At 35.4% G+C, this 16,954-nt stretch overlaps 1 protein-coding gene across 1 annotated transcript in view; it reads right to left on the reverse strand.

The window, feature by feature from the left end:
• Positions 1 to 16,954, reverse strand: part of LOC150102433 (uncharacterized) — a 135,256-nt gene that overhangs the window by 56,824 nt on the left and 61,478 nt on the right. The gene's annotated exons all lie outside the window — the stretch shown is intronic.

A 16,954-nucleotide genomic window follows, 5' to 3' on the forward strand; every position in this document is an offset into this window, starting at 1 on the left:
TTTTTTTTTAATAAAAAATCGGAGAGAGAGAGAGAGATTTGTAACGATTTTCAAAACAGATTCAATGTTTCCCCTTTATATAAATACGCTTGATAAGAATCAAGATAATAACAGTGCTCCAACAAACCGTGGTTAGAAGATAGCGCAATCCGACGAGGAAAAAAAGTTTCAGACTTTTTAAACCTTAATAAAAAAAAAATAAAAATAAAAATCGATTTGATCAACCATGTCTCGTAAGAATAGAAATAGGGATCTGCGACAAACATGCAGTTTCACGTTAAAATTCAGCCCTAATATTCATATCGATCTCCATAAATATATAAGAAAATTCGATATCAATATGTATACTTGTGCATAATAAATTTACAAATTTACTTAATCCTCCCTTTCTCTACAAGTGGTTTGCCCACCGTTACGAAGTCAAATATGTGGTTCGCAGTACAAAAAAGGTTTCCAACTGCTAGCTTAAAGCAAGCCATTATTCATTTCGATATAATATTTATAATATTCGTTACGGTTTATGAAAGAATAAGATTTATTGAAAATGCGAATCATTAATATCATCGCGATTGACTTTTTTTTTTTTTTTTTTAAGATACAAGCTAAGATAAATATGCGATTAAAAACTTGAGTTCTTGCAAAGGTTAAGAAAGATCAAAATAAAAGCAGTCAAAATACTTTCAACTTAAAAGTATGCAATACTATTAATATTTACTGTTACCTACAGCTCATAAGTTAAACGTATGCACTATATTATAGAATCAACAGATCGAAAGTTAGATAGTTGGAGCAAAGCCAAAAAATTCCGTTTTATTTTTAAATGACTGAGAAACAAAAATATTAATAGCTACCTGGGACTTTGCAACTTCTTGAATCTTCGCAGTTTACAAATGACACCTCGTGCATTTCGTGATAAGGTATATTAAATTTTCAAATTCTATTTTTATCTAAATGATACCTTAAAGGGAATAAATGATACCCTTAAGAGTCAAGGGAATGTTATGACTGCACACATCCTGCACTCATTTGTAAATTTTTCGCATCCTGAAGTTCTTTATCTCAGCAGTAGTCATACTCTCCGACATAACACTGTGGATGACTCTGAATTTCAAAAATAATTAAGTCACAAGCTAAATGCCTTCCTTTTATCATAAATGAAATATTTGCATCTGATGACATCCAAATCGTGCATTAACGAAAGAATTATATGTAAAACATTCCTCTTCCCACTGAGGGAAAACTCTCTGGTTGTGAAGACATGGATTCGAATTTCATAGAGAACTAATTTTAAAAACTTATTCCAAGTTTTCAGACATGAATGTGTTTTTGTTTTTTTTTTTCACTTCAGAAAAACAGACAAATCAGTTTATGAGTGTATTACCACAGGCAAGTGAAGTGTTGCAACGTTTTTTGTCACCTTTGCAACTGTTATTAGTAATTCCAAACACTGCTGGAACTAGAACACACTAGCTAGTATTGTGGATGGATCGAGGGGAAAAAAAAAAAAAAACTTAATTAGCATTTCGAATGTGCAAGAGCTGTGGTATTAAGGATGTGAAGGCTAGCGATCCCACCAACAAATGATGCAGGAAATTAATACTATGTTATAAATTATTGTGTGTTATTTCTAAAAATGATGAACAAGTATAAACTGACAATATTTTTTTCTTATTATTATCAAGTAATAGTTCGCAAGTAAGATTAATAATAATGCCTTAACGCTACCTTATGAAATGCAACAAAGCTTACCATCAAATGCAAGGTTGCTTTGTGCTATGGAGAGCTTCGATGCCACATTTACTCCATTCAAATCTCGTTTTTTTAAAAAAGTGACTCCTGAATGTAATTAAAAAACTTCAACATGCAAAGGCTTCTTGGCATAATCTCAGGACTCATTTTTAGTTGGAAAGACCTTTCAAATTTCTCAAGGACTAGTGTCTACAATTAGTTGTAGACCTAGAGGGAATTGAACGGGACTGTAACTCTGCTCGTTTCAAGATTCGCAGGAGGATGGGTTTTTCCGGATACCAATTTGTATGTGTCTGGAACGCTTTATGTCTTAATTGTCTCAGCGATTATCTTATTACCACTTCAGGTAATAAAAGACCCGTAAATATATCATAATTTTCTCTTGAAGATTTAAGCGGGTTTCCATTTAACAGTGAGGCCACCGAATAACAATACAGAGATCAGCAAAAATGAGACAATAACTGAACTACCAACATTAACTGAAGAAAAAGTTGCAGTTATGTTGTGATGATTTTTAATGATGTTTTCAGTGCAAGTTGAGAATTGTTATATGTTGAGGATAAAAGCCCCGAAAACACAGAAACAAAATAAGACGCTATTCAAGTTTCGTGTCTTAATGGTTTATAAGTAGTGGTCTGTATACTTTAGCTGGCGACGCTAATATTTACTACAAGTAAACTGTTCAAGTCTGCTTATCAGCTACACTTTACAAATATCAACGCTACTTCCAGTAGTTAATAACGACGCTTTTATTGCTTGACTAGAAAGAGAGGATCTCTTCACCCCAGTGGCAAAAGGAAAGAGTAAACTTTACAATGCAGTATACATTTTTTTTAATTACTTAAACACAAAACGAGTACTTTGTATACTATTTTTATTGGTTAAAAAGAGCAGGAAAGAATACTTGACAACAGTTTTTCATGATGTAATATTACAACAATAGTCGAGAAGCACCAAACTACACAGGATGCCATTCCATCCCATCCTGGTAGTTGCACTTCAAGTGCAACTACCACCTAATCCGAATATATAAACTGAAAATTTTACATAAAAGCAATTTATAATTTAAGTTACTTCAAAGAAGAGTCATTGAATATTTCATTACAGAAAAAAAAAAGTTTAAAAAGAATAATATTCTCGCACGTTTTCGTTATCTTGACAAACTTGGCAACTATCTCAAGGTTAGAAAGTAGGCGATTTACTTAAAACCCTTTCAAATAAACAAGTTTCACACTAAAGATACTGAAAACAACTTTCTTGGCCTATTTCTGTCAATGTCCTTGGCAGCTGACAGCCCGTCATTCTGCCATTCATTATTACTCCTTGTCAAGATTCTTCATAAGATTTTTTTTTAAATCCATTTACTTTGCCAACGGTTATTTTAGTCCTGCTTACTCACAAGACCGAGTACTTTCACCGAAGCACCCAAACGCTTCCACTAACGGGCCAAGGCTACAAGATGTTAGGTTAACGAACTCAGTATTAAAAAAGTTTTCAAATTCTAGCATTAAAATAGTTAAGTGGATATCAAAATAAAGATTCAATTTATATCAAAAAGAATGCTACTCATATCGTTTATGTATTTTCATAATTTTATTTATCCATTTTTTGGGTTTTCTGAGTGGTAAGTTTACGATGCAGGAAGTACGTTATACGTTTGTTGAGCAAGCTAGGATCATTATACCACACACTTAACCATTCAACTTCTTACGATACCCAGGTATAGTTCTTTCTTTGTTTAGTTATATAATTATTAGGTGATTTTATAGACAACTGCAGGTGCATTCTAAAATGTGAAAATAAAATAACCTTACTAAATTACAAAGAAATGCAAATAATTATTCCTTATTTTAATTGTGTTTAAACACTTTTATTTAAAAGTGTTTGTGCCTAACACCGGAAGCTTAAATGAATAAAATGTATTTATTTATTAATAAATAAATAAAATCGTATTAATAAATTTTATGGTTCTAATGTTTATAACTACTAATTGTGCTATTATGCAAGAATTAATTACTAACTTGCGTAGAATAAGCAGTGTATGACATCTAAAATAATAAAGCTAACGGCGTTACAGCTAATGATTAGCTTAATGGGCGGATCCTTACATGACGGACCACCTGCTCACCAATTTATTTTGGTGTAACATTAATTGCTATCATTTTGATAATCTAATCTTTTGAAATTATGAAGTCTGGTCTGCCTTGAGCTTTAATAGAAATGATGAAATTATAAAACAATAAGGTGCGCCCACATGGCGTTAAAACTTCTGGCCTTGAAAAAAAAAATCGATGGGCGGTTAGCAATGCATTACGACTTTTCTGTCATGATAATCATTCGCCAATTACTCAAATTTTGGATGAACGCCAGTTTCAAATTATTATTCACTGGCTGCAGAATTATACAATTATTTTAATTTTTTTAGTTTAAAGATTTTTTTTTGACTGGATAAAGTTTGACTTCGATATAAATCTTAAAATCATATTACGCTCTTTTACAAAAACGGAAAAAAAAAAAGAGCTACTCTGTTAGAGTTTATATCATACTATATACTTGGTTACTAATTTATTAGTGCATGAAATATTTTCCCATTTTCTTTAACGACTTTCGCATACGGTGAAAGAGCTTTTCAAGACTCACCTTACGTATAGACTATAGATTAATATTACAAATTACCTTTACGTCCCAGGACTCGTCGCAAAAGAGCACTGTACTCCATTCTACTCTTTAAATGATAACCGTTCTTTGTTTACACACGACTTGAATTAATGCAGGAGGCACTAAGCTCGCACAAATAGTGGCGTGCGATCAAGCCCCTCACGAATTCGTTATGTGCATGATATTACGAAATTAAAAGATTAATATCGCACGTCACAAAACCAACTTTTCTTTGGTCATGAGCAAAACTGCACGATCGAAAAATGAATGATTGAGACAAAAACGGTGAGATATTCGAACTCGAAAAACTTACCGCAGTTTTCTCGAATCCCGCTGGTCTACAACATCCGTGAGGCACTACTGACCAGATAATAACAGAAGCGGTCACTTATCGACAGGAAGAACTGGTGATAAGTCCGTGAGTGGACGGTACACTGACGCTTCAAGCCAGTCTCCGACCGGAGATAAGCCAGGTGCAGCCAAAAACCCTCCCCTCTCGACCCCGACTCATTCGCTCCTCTCAGTGCCTCTTTTCCGAGATCGTGATAAGAAAGAACAGTCTGCCAGCTGGCACGTGCTGTTATTAGTCGGACAAAGACGTCTTGGGCACGTGCGCTCAGAACGCGCCTGTTCGCCACCTGCCTTCCGTGGCACGCGTCTTTGCAAGAGTCTTAGAATGCCGGTAGAACCTTAGACTACGGGTTTTTCGCCCTCGATATTACTTTGCCTTGGGGGAGGAGCATTCTCGACTCACCATGCCAGATGTCGTGATATACTTGAAAAAGTTGAAGAAGGAAGGGAAATGGAACTAAAGATGTAAAGGGCCGGAAGCATTTTTCTTGTTGTTGTTTTGGTGTATGTGGATGCAATAATGTCAGTTTAATGACCATTTCTAATTTCATCTTCATTTTTAAAGTAATTGAGTGGAACGCACCAGTTTAATCCGGAACAGAAAATTCTGGATGAAAAACTCATATCATGTTTTTGTTGTTGGCAGTTTCCTTGGCAATCTAAGCTACTACGAAGTTGCAACAGCTGATATTTAATGAGACGAATAATGATGTCAACGTATGGAAAATTCCATCAAAAAAAATATTCGTTTTATGGCAATAATAAATTAGCCTTGAGATATATTATTTAATTCTCAAACGTTTAAGATATTGCCGAACCAGCTCTTCCTTTTATTTAGCAAATTAAGCAAACATGCTTCTCTCATATTAATTTAAAGTATAATCCACGGATTTAAATGATAATAAAAAAAAAAGTGTAAAAGATGGGGAAAATAAGGAAATAGTGGGGGACAAATAGAAAAACCGTTAACACCTACAAGTGCAAACTAAGTTGTTCGTCGTGGAGATAAGGTGTCTACATCTTCACATCCAATATCCAATTCTTCTCATCTTTATAACGATAATGAGGAGAAGGATTAAGAAATGGATGTGGAGATTGTTTACTCACGTTTAAGCAGCCAAAGCCAATATATATAGCAATTGTGTTCTAAGACCGATGTGTTTGGTTAACACAGGAACAAACAAAACAAACAAAAATGCAAGCTTCGGAATGAAAAATTACCTCCATCTGAGATTGGTTCTTAGACTGGATGTCGCCCAAGATTTCGCTTCCCTTATCTTTAAATTTAGAGCAGAAAAGCGATTTTAAACGAATACCAGACACACAGACCATAGTGATAGCAAAATTCTCCCTCCCACAACCAATAATCATTTTCAAATTACACTGCGCACGAACAGTTGCCCTTTGCACGTTCCTGGACTTGTTTTTATCGAAAAATCGAAATACACAGTGCCATAATTGAGTTAAAATCTATTGACTATTAATAGTCAGGGTTACCATGCTATTCACCATGTTAAGCATTTGGTCTCAAAAAAAAAAAACGATCTTCGTTCCCTAATATTTGAGAGTAATGAAATAAATCTCGAATTCGACATAAAATGTTAGAAAAGCAAACGAAAAATTATCCACAGCCTCTAAAGAAAAATCTTCAGCGTAAATCGACTGTTGTCATGGTAACAGATTTGTGCTCCTGGCATACTGAACTGCATAACAGAAATGTCATTTTGTGTAACGAGACTTCGAAAAGAGGTTGATCAAACTGTCTGATCCGAACTAAAACTTTTTTTTTCATCCATAATTTTCCAATATAAAATATTATTACGTGACACCTCCAAGGACTCATCGCGTGAGAAAGAAAGAAAAAAAAAAGGAACGTGTGCGTTCCAAGGAACATTCTTTTTACTATTGCTTTAAAGAACACTTGAATATTCTAACCTTACCACTGCGATATTTGAATAAAGATATCTTTTTAAATAAAGTGAACTGCGTACAATTCCAGTGACAGACTAGGAGAAGCCATATAATTTTCTCTGTTGTAAATCAGCTATTGTTTAGAATATTTAATGAGTTTTCATTTTGCACTCTGAAGACTACCTAACAAAAACATCACTAAATAGCATCCTTTCTACCATTAAGTCCTTGAGTAAAGAGGCTTTCTGGATATTAACATTCCTTATACAAATCAAAATAAGAACACATTTTGAGTTCCTATAAATGCAATGTAAAAAGTCTTTCCATTGATGCCCTTTAGCTATTGTGGGGTTCTTGAAAAGCAGGTCTGAACGTTCAAGACATTTGTCACGGCTTATATCCCAATGCATACCACTGGACTTGGTATGCATATACTCAATAACATGCATGACCGCTGCTGCACCTCTTCACTATCACGGTCACACATCAGGAATACTTAATACCGATGACGCCTTTTTAAGTTTTGACGTCAGAAGTTTATGAAGATTTGAAGAAGCGATCAGAGATAAACTGGTACGAATCTTGAAAAGTTCGTCCGTCCATGTTTTTTTAAACACTTCTAGTTTTAACGAAATATGACGCATAAGATGATAGTACCCAAAAAAGTTTAAAAATGAAAAAAGTAAAAAAACAAAATAGACAAAGGTGTAAAAAAAATGGTAGTTTTTATTTGTTTTCACTATACTTCTGCAGGTTACCAAAAATAGTCGACTCGTGAGAAATGCGCATGCTCAGTTTTTGTTACTGTAGAATTCAAGTAACGTAGCATATATTGCCATGAATTTTATCAAATTTTGTGTATGGTTATTTTTCTTTTTTTTATTTTAGTTGAACTATAAAAAAAAAAGGTAATGCAATTGATTTCTTAACTTTTTTTTATTTTTTTTATTCAGACCATTGCAGTTAATTTTCTTAGAAGTAGAGGTGAGTATTGTAATAAAAAAAAAAAAAAAAGCAAATAGAATCAAGGAGGAAGCAGTAATCTCAAGTTGCAAGACAGAACCTTATAATCCCATCATAATAGCAAAACCTGCACAATCTCTAATAAGGAAAAGATTTTGGCAACATTTGAGCTGTCAAGGAAACCAATACGCAATTTATACTTCAGTAATGCTGAAGAGGCTACTTTGTTGGAGCTTTTTCTCCTCCTCCCTCTAAATATATTGTTAAATCATTCAGATTCTCATTATACACCCATTACAGGAAGAAAATGTTTTGGTTCCTTTGAACTGTATTCGCTTTGTTTTTCCCCTTCTGGATAATATAAATACTGTTCATTTTGAAGTTAAATAAAGCTAGGATCGTCTTTTAAAGAACTCAAATTTTAAGGGAAAGCTTCCAAAAGGTAAAATATTCGCTATGATTCATCATTATAAAGAATATTTTCATGAGATTTAGTATAGCAAGGGGAAAACGTCAGATCGCTGTCCAAGAAGATATATATTAAATGTTATAAATGGTTATTATAAACTGATAGATTTAAACAGGACCGTAGAGAAATGCAGACGAACACTATTTTGTCCCCCCCCCAATTCAAGAAAATATATAAAATTAAAAACAAATAAACAAAAAATACGGCAAATTCATGGTTGAATATTTTGCTGCTCCTAGGCATTGCCTTGGCCACTTAGTGGGTGACGACGATCCAGGATTTAAATATGTAGCAAGTAAGAGGAATAATGATTATGGAAGGATAACTTTGAAAAGTACCGATCGTCAGAAAGTAACAGAAGCAGAAGAAATAGTTACGTTACTAAGTGATCACTATGCAAAGGTGTATCATCCAGGTGGAGATTTTGAACTTGCTGATATGCAGTCGAGCAACACTTGGTCGTTTTAGGCTGTATATATACTCCCGATATTCATGTTTTAAAGTTCAAATTACAGGTCTTAAATATTTTGATTAAAAACAGAGAACTTGATTGAAGAGTTACCATTTCTGAATTACTCCTTTATAGGAACAGAGAAAGAGACTCGCTCCTGAGATGGTGGGGGAGGGGGGGAAAAAGCAACTTACAGTTTTACTCAATCATTTATCAGGCGATTTAAAGTTAATGATAAGTTTGCACACTATTTCGCTAACCATCATGACCACCCAGATTCGTATGAGACACCTCTTTTCATTGCAATCTCACGTCAATAACTTCTCTGAACGACCCAGTCAACATTATTGAACTACTTAAGTGTGCAGTCGAGCCTATTATTGACTTTCACCATATCTCACCGACACTGTAAAGAAACGTAATATAGAAGTGTCTTGCGTGTGGTTACGAAGCACGTCAACTGCACTTTTGATCTGCAAACAAATTACGCTTTCGATATCATCGGAATCTATGATTTTAAATCGGACTTCATACACAAATACATGTCTGCCTATGCAATATTTGCAGACATTTCAATAATATGTTTACGCATTCTATCTGTCCTTGTAAAGATTTTCATCCTAGTTATGAAACATCTTGTAAAAACGTTTCGTTTCCCTTAGTTTTAAGTAGCACACACACACAATTTCCAAGTTGACGTTTACCTGAGATCTATGAGAATGGAAAGAAATATTTCTTCTGTTAACTTCTGTTAATAGCATAATCAAAATGTATAAAGTATTTACAATATATTTAAGGAAGTGTTTTTAGGGTGTGAACTGAAACAATAAGTTGCACTGTAATGCTACTGGGGTATTTGAGCGTGTATTTAAGTCAGTCTCACATTCATCGCTATGGGGAAAACTGCTTCGTTTCTAGATCCATTTTCGAAGGTAACAGGGCATACGTGTTATTAATTACATTAAAAAATCACAATTTTCAGTCAACGATAATCCTAATGAAACGAAAATCGATTAACGAGACGGATAAATAGCCAATTTTCACGATGCTTGAAACCTCGTTTATATCAATATGGTGATCATTAATTAAACGTGCGCACAGTACCTTGTTCGTAGTAATACCAGAGTTCCTCTCAATCCTCTGAAGAGGGCACGATTTGCTCACCTATTACACGTTCAGAGAACTCGAGCAGTTGCTTTCGACGCTGGTCAAATATAAAGGCATCCTTACAACAAACTCATGATTTGTCTCCTAACTTTTGCATCTGGGTGGCCACTCATTGCATGCGATGTTGGATGGCTCATTACCCTCAAAGCATCTCGACTAATGTTAGGATTCCTCAAGCTCTCTTTTTTCGCCTGTCTTCCGACAGTAAATCCTATTTACAGTTTTCTGAAAAGAGTACGCCACTGTTTCTTTCTTTCTTTCTTTCTCAGCTGACAAACACAGCATTCCATAAAGTTCGAACATCTTAAATGCGCATTGCCAGATTATTCTTCATTGTGAGGACCAATAAGATGGTTAACTTTAATTTCTTTTCCTCCCCTCCTATCTTTTCTGTAAGGCCGAAATAAGATTATCTTTAATCTTTTATGTATGCTATATATAATATAATATAATCTTATATAATATGTACACATATTGTGTACAGCAATTGCAAGCTGGTTGGCTATAATAATAGTGTGGTCCGCTTTCCAACTGATGGACTGTGGGTAAATGATTTTCACTACCCGGTGTGTGAGACCACCACTCTGTTTTATTGGAAACTTGGAGTGATTTCAAAAATCTCATTAGTTGCAAATGATATAGTCGAGGTATTCATTACGGTATTTCATCCTCACAAATGTGACATTATGAGAAACTTGAGTGTAGAGGGACTGGGGAGGATCGACTGATGGCGAGCAAGCAAGAAGTAAATGAGGAATTAAGTAAGCTTGATAGCAATAGGACTTGACATATCACCCGTCTTAAGGAAATCTCAATGGCTTTAACAGGCCTTTAAGGCCCATAACCCTCCGAGCACGCTTGGATTTCGTAACCGAAATACGAGGATAGAATGGTCACTCCTATGCCTCAAGGTATTCTTGGCTGTATCCCTGTGTGTTCACGGGGCCGGTTTGCGAGATGAAAAACGCCAGATAAATTGGCGGAAAAAACCCTGCTGTCCACGCCCAAGACCGGCTAACTTGGCTATGGCTGAGGAAGATCCTTCAGCTCCTCACATCGTCGACGGGAATCGAACCTAGGACACGCCTTTGCCAGTCATATGGTTACGAAGCGCAAAGCCACTAGGCTAACCGCGCGGACGTTGTTTTAAGGAAATGCTTCCTTCGAATTAATAGCAGATACAGCATACATGTTTAACAAGTCTTGTAATATGGCAAGTCCCAAGAAAGTAGAAAGAGAGTAAAATTGTTTCAATTCACAAAGGTGGCGATAAGACAGGTTATAAATTATATGTCTGGAGTTGTAGTTAAGGTGTTGGGGAGAACTACAATATAAAATCGGATTGATAATAGCAATATTCTCTAAGATGGTCAGCATAGGTTTGTTAAAGGAAGATTTACCAATTTACTTATGGAATTCGTCACCTTACTAGAATAAGGTGACGAATGTATTAGATAGGAAGATTCATATATATACCATGGTATACTTGAATTTTACAAAGGTCTATGATAGATTGCCACACAAGTTGCTAACTAAATTGGAACAGATTCGGTTAGATACCACATTAATGAGTTTGCTAATTTATTGGTGTCGGATAGTTGTGTATTGGGACATGTATTCCTAAAGAGGGGCATGTCAGTAGTAGTGCGCTGCAGGGGGTCTCTGTTTGGGGACATTATTAACTTGTATATTAATGATATTGGGAAGGATTTAAATGGCAATGTGCAAGCTGTTTTACCGATGATAAGTTCGGGAGAATCATGAGGAATCGAACAGATGTGGTGGTCTTGCAGGAGGATCTTAATAGACTGCGGGTGGGAGTTACCAAGTAAGTGTTGCAAATGGAAAACTTTTGAAATTTGATAGGCAAGTATGGGATGCAAGGTATAAAATTGGTAGGAGAATTCTGAAGAAGGCGGAGGATATGAGATTTGGGAGTGGTGGTAGACGAGACCAGAAGTTCCGGGGTAACATTGCTCAAATTGTGAAATCGCTAAGTTGGATTATGGCAATTATGAGGAGGAACTTGACATCCAGACGTAAAGAGATAATGGTTATGTTATATATGGCCTTAATTAAGCCTTATATGGGTTATTGTGCACAGATTTGGTCACCTCATTTTCATGGAGATGAGGATATAATGGAAAGGGTTTAGAGAAGATTGACTAACATGGTTTCCGAAATATGGAACATGAAGACAGATTGAGGAACTGCCATTTGCAAAGTCTTTTCAAATTGAAGGAGGAATATGACTGAGATATAGTTGGTAAAGGGGTTGTCACCTGGTTAATGTTTTGGAGATTTTCGTAGGAATGGGTAAAACAAGAAACCATCCTGGAAACCGTATAAGGAACATATAATCAGGGGGTGGTGAGGAATAGGTTCTTTGCAAGGAGAGTAGTTGGCGAGTGGAATACATCCTTGAGAATGTGGAACTGAAGAAACGTTGAATGAGTTTAAGACAGTTTGGTTTACGTATTACAGTAGAGACCTCCCACAATCTCATCGCGGGAGGTCCCCACTGTCGAGTTTGGACTCATTGCAGGTCTAGTGCTAATAATAGCAATAGTAGTGTTTCTCAACTGTTTCATCTTCTCCAAGAAGTGTAGTTAAAAAAAAAGGTTCGGGGGAAATTAGTGTAAACTGTATTTAAAAAAAAAAAAACTATTGCTTCCGTAACTACTACAGAAGAAAGTGCAAAACTCATTAGAATGACAGTACAACGTACGACGGTTATATATGTATTTTCTTTTCTAAAATTATCAATGCTTTCCTTTTTTTTTTTTGAAGTCTAATTTTGGAATTTCATTCTGAAAGTTATTTTTTTATATATATATCCTACAAACGAAAAATACCACCACTATGGGATTAAGAGTTAGATAATCCAGAACCTCTGCTCTAGAGACTAAACTTTTCAAGCCACTTCAGGCCTCTATTAAGCATATTGGCGGTCTCCCACCTGAAGACATCCACAAACATCCATGTTCGCAGTGAGAGTTGATATTATAAGTATTTCATTTTACAGATAAAGTATTTTATTTATAACTTATTTATTAATAAAGATATTATAAGTAACATTTTTTTTTACTCAATATATGCCAAAAATATGGTTTTCTTTAACATCCAGCCAAAATTTATGTTTCTACTCTTCATCCTATGAAAATAATAATTGAATTACAAAGATGTTTCTGAAAAAGAAAATGCCTCTCCCGTTGAAAACGTTTGTTCACTCCTGCAATAGATGAGAATTTTTTTTTAGCCTGTAGGTTTTAAATCTTTTAAAGAATAAAAGTCAAATTACACTGAAAGTGTTCCTGTTTGGCTAACATTGCCATAAATGGCGCTTTATTTCAGCAGTAGTAGTAAATTACGGTATGCTCAATTTTCCATACTTGCGACATCTTTGTTAAGACATCAGTATCGATATTAAAAACAATATCGGTGTAGATATCGTGTTACATTTTATAAATATTTGCTGTATACATTTACTTTAATGATGAACTTAAGTCCAGCGACAAGTCAGGGCAAAAACGAATTGCGGAAAAGTTCTAAGCCTATTTGCGAAATGTTAGTAGGACGCCACATTGCGACTATTTGCCAAATTACATCACAAGTGGGACATCAGAAATTAACTGCAGAAAACACGTTTGTGTGTGTGTGGATGGGGGGGGGAGGGGAATGGAGTAACGTTACGCTCCCAGAGTTGTATAAAACCCACTAATTGTGACCATCAGGAACGCAGTCTTCGTCAATTAAGCGTATTAAAACACACTGTTATCCTTTTACAGAGAAGGGCGATAGCTGCAGGACCATGAGAAAGACAGGATATCTTATAATATCCTGTCTATGCTCACAGCTCCTGGGATGTGAATCTAGTTTAAGAAACACACACAGTCAATGAGATGCGTGCGTATGTGTTCTTAGATTAATTTGATAAAAATGAAAACCTTACACCTACTGTTTAAGACAGATCTCATCTATTGAAAATATCTAATAAAATATACAAAAATTCCCTCTGCAGCTACCCACCCTCCCTCCCTCCCTTGACAGGACTCCAATTCAAAATTTTCTGTGTTCAACGAAATTCTGATTTCTGTTCCATCCAATACATCTGGGCCGTATTCTGTGCCTACTACAAAATATACGGGTGTGGCAAAAGTGGCAAGATTCCAGTAAAACTTCCCGCCCCAGTTCCTTTCCATTATTGTTTCCTACTACCCCCCCTCTCTTTCCCCACTTCCACAATTTTCTGTTTGCTCCTTTTCTTTATTATTATTTTTTTTTCCAAGAACGTAACCTCAATTCATGACACTGAGGCCTATGAGAATTGTGGGTTCGATTTACAATCCATCGCTTAACGACGGTTTTTCGGGAACCAAGTAGTTGCTAAATGCGGGGTTAGGGAGGGTTCTATTGTACTATAATTCTAACTTTATGCAATACAATTAAGTCACAACGGTTGGAATGCATCCTTGAATCAAATTGAGGATGTGCGATTAAAAATAGTAATAACAATAATTCCAGCCACTTCGATTATTCCCACATTAAATTAACTTGCGATTTTCACCACTAGAGGGATCAATTGCATACGAGCGGCCATATTCCCTTCCAGCTTGCACCGCAGTCTTCAGGCTCTCTTTGTTGCATTATTCGATAAACGACAATTATTAACATGTCCTTGAAAAGAACTACGTGGAATGGCATATCTTCTTTCACAACCAGACCATGGCTATCACCTGAATGCTATTCTTTACCATTCATAGATATCTGTGGGCTGTAATTACTTGTATAAGCAATTATGTCATTTTCTTAAATAATTATTGCACAAAAGGAAGTGTGTACAATTAATGTAAAGACTAATTAAGTCCAATAATATGGGGTTTTTTTGTTTGTTTTTTTAGGCTAGAATACAACATAAATAGTAGCACGCATCTTTGTACAAATTTACGTAGCTACATTAAATATTCTTTAATCAGAGTTTTAGAACTTTTTAATTCGTAAACCAAAATTATTCAAAAATACAGATTGTAATTAGTTCTAGAATTAAAACACACACTGTAACTCCATTAAAAAAAATTCATAACCATGACAAGCAAACTAACTTCGCTTGATCTATTTAAATGCGTTAATTTAATTCAATAACTGAGGAGGTTCTTTAAACTGTCAACCGTGAAATTCATTTCATAACTTCATTCATAAAAATAAAACTTTTTTTTTTTTAATATGAATACAAAATCATAAAATGAGAGGAAATTATTAGGTGTTTTGCGACTGTATAGTTCCGTAGAAATGACAGCTTCCATAGTGCAAGACCGCAGGAAAACCCCATTAGAGCTTTTTCAGGGCTTAAAAAAAAAAAAAAAAAAAAAAAAAAAAAAAAAAAAAAAAACTAGTTTGCGAGGCAGTCGATCTTCGGAACGGACAAGAGAAAGAAGACAGAAACTTTGGGTGTTTCATCCAAAACTGAAGAAAATTGATTACAGACCTGTTTTAAGCAATAACATATATCCGTTATGGTATAGGTTGTCTGCGGTACTGCCCTCCCACTCCCGATTTCTCTAGGATCTTAGCCATCACTGAAAGCAGAACCCAAGGCTAAGGATAGAAACTGGCAACTTACTGATCTTCTAAAAGTAAGTTCAAAGAAGAATTCAGTTGCTTTCTTTTTGGGGATTAAAACGAGTTACAGGACTTTTAATTTTTTTTTTTTAAATTCGTGCCGTAATTCAACAAAAAATGTTCATAAGCTTGTCATTTTAAATGACTGAAAATTCATTTTACCTCAGGGGAGAGACGAAAACTGTCGCCCCCGTCAGATCCGCGATGTTAGAAATAATGCTTGAAGAAATGAGATTTTAGCTTTGTAGATTGCAGCTGGAGAAGACGTTGTCACAAAAATATGTAAAACAGGTTTATATCCGTCACTAAAAACATTTACTTCCACTCTCGCTGACATGTCCCCATCCCCCAATACAGGGACATTCCTTTTTGAACTTCAAACAAAACACATGATCGAATGGTGGGGCGGATTGCGGTCAGTAACTAAAACTATGAGGCCAGTATATATATATATATATATATATATATATATATATATATTATTTTTTGTTTTATATATAAATTGCGTGCCTTTTCTCATCACTTCCCTCCACAGAAACTTCGTATTATTTCCACTCTAGCCCATCGAGCAAGATCTCTTATTTCAGTAGAAGAAGACCTTCAAACAGAACTCAACCATCTGAAAAGCACATTCTTAAACAACGGCTATTCTTCTCGAAGCATCACTAAACATCTACATTCACGTATCCACGTTGACAAGAAGTTAACTCCAATCCCATTACTCATATCCAATTGCCGTTCATAAGCTCTCTATCTCCAAAACTTTCAAAAATAATGAAGAAATTCAACATTAAAACCTACTTCACCACCCTACCAGAGCTTCGTTCTTTTCTGAGTCGCCCCAAACCAAAACACAACCAGCTTCAGTTTCCAGGAGTGTATAAAGTCGCCTACAGCTGCGGTAAATCTTATTATGGACAGATTGGTAAATCTATTTCACTACGTCTTGAGGAACATCAGCGTGACATCTCTTACAAAAGAACCCGTGCAAGTGCACTCTCCAGTCATGTTCTTTTCTCCGCTAACTCTAATCTAGAAGAGCTTCAACACCAGATAGACTGGAATCTTACGACCAATATCTATAAATGCGGTGACGAACTTGAGAGACGCATCGTAGAATCAAAGGAAATAGTTGTGGACCTATCACACATAAACAACAATTCAAGCTACAGTTTGCCTGGCGCCCACAGCGCAGTGATTGAGTTCTGGCGCTCTCGAATCGGTTGCCACTCACAACTCACGCTAGTCCTGCACGAGGACACCAGTTCAAATATGACTGTTACTATTCCTATTTTATTAATTTGAGAAGTCCATGTTTTTTACCTTGTTATTTTTCCAGTTTTTTTTTATTATTTATACACCTGAAGAAGTCGGCGTTCTGACGAAACTACTCGTGTTACATTAAAGTTTTTCTTACCTTTCTCGGTGTTCTTAGTCAGCATATCATTAATTTTTAAAATGTTTACAAGCCGAGTCAATAGTAGTCACAATATATATGTGATATTTGTTAACTGTATGTTTTTCTGGTCGATTTGTCTGTTTTCAGGATTTAAAAAATAAATAAAACAATCTGTTTCGGAGTTGCCGCTATGTATGAGGAGGGTTAGGGATTATTT

Source organism: Typopeltis vanoorti, chromosome 10, assembly GCF_054136105.1.
Source record: "Typopeltis vanoorti isolate ZY-2024b chromosome 10, IOZ_Tvanoo_1.0, whole genome shotgun sequence".
In the NCBI taxonomy this organism is placed as follows: domain Eukaryota; kingdom Metazoa; phylum Arthropoda; class Arachnida; order Uropygi; family Thelyphonidae; genus Typopeltis; species Typopeltis vanoorti.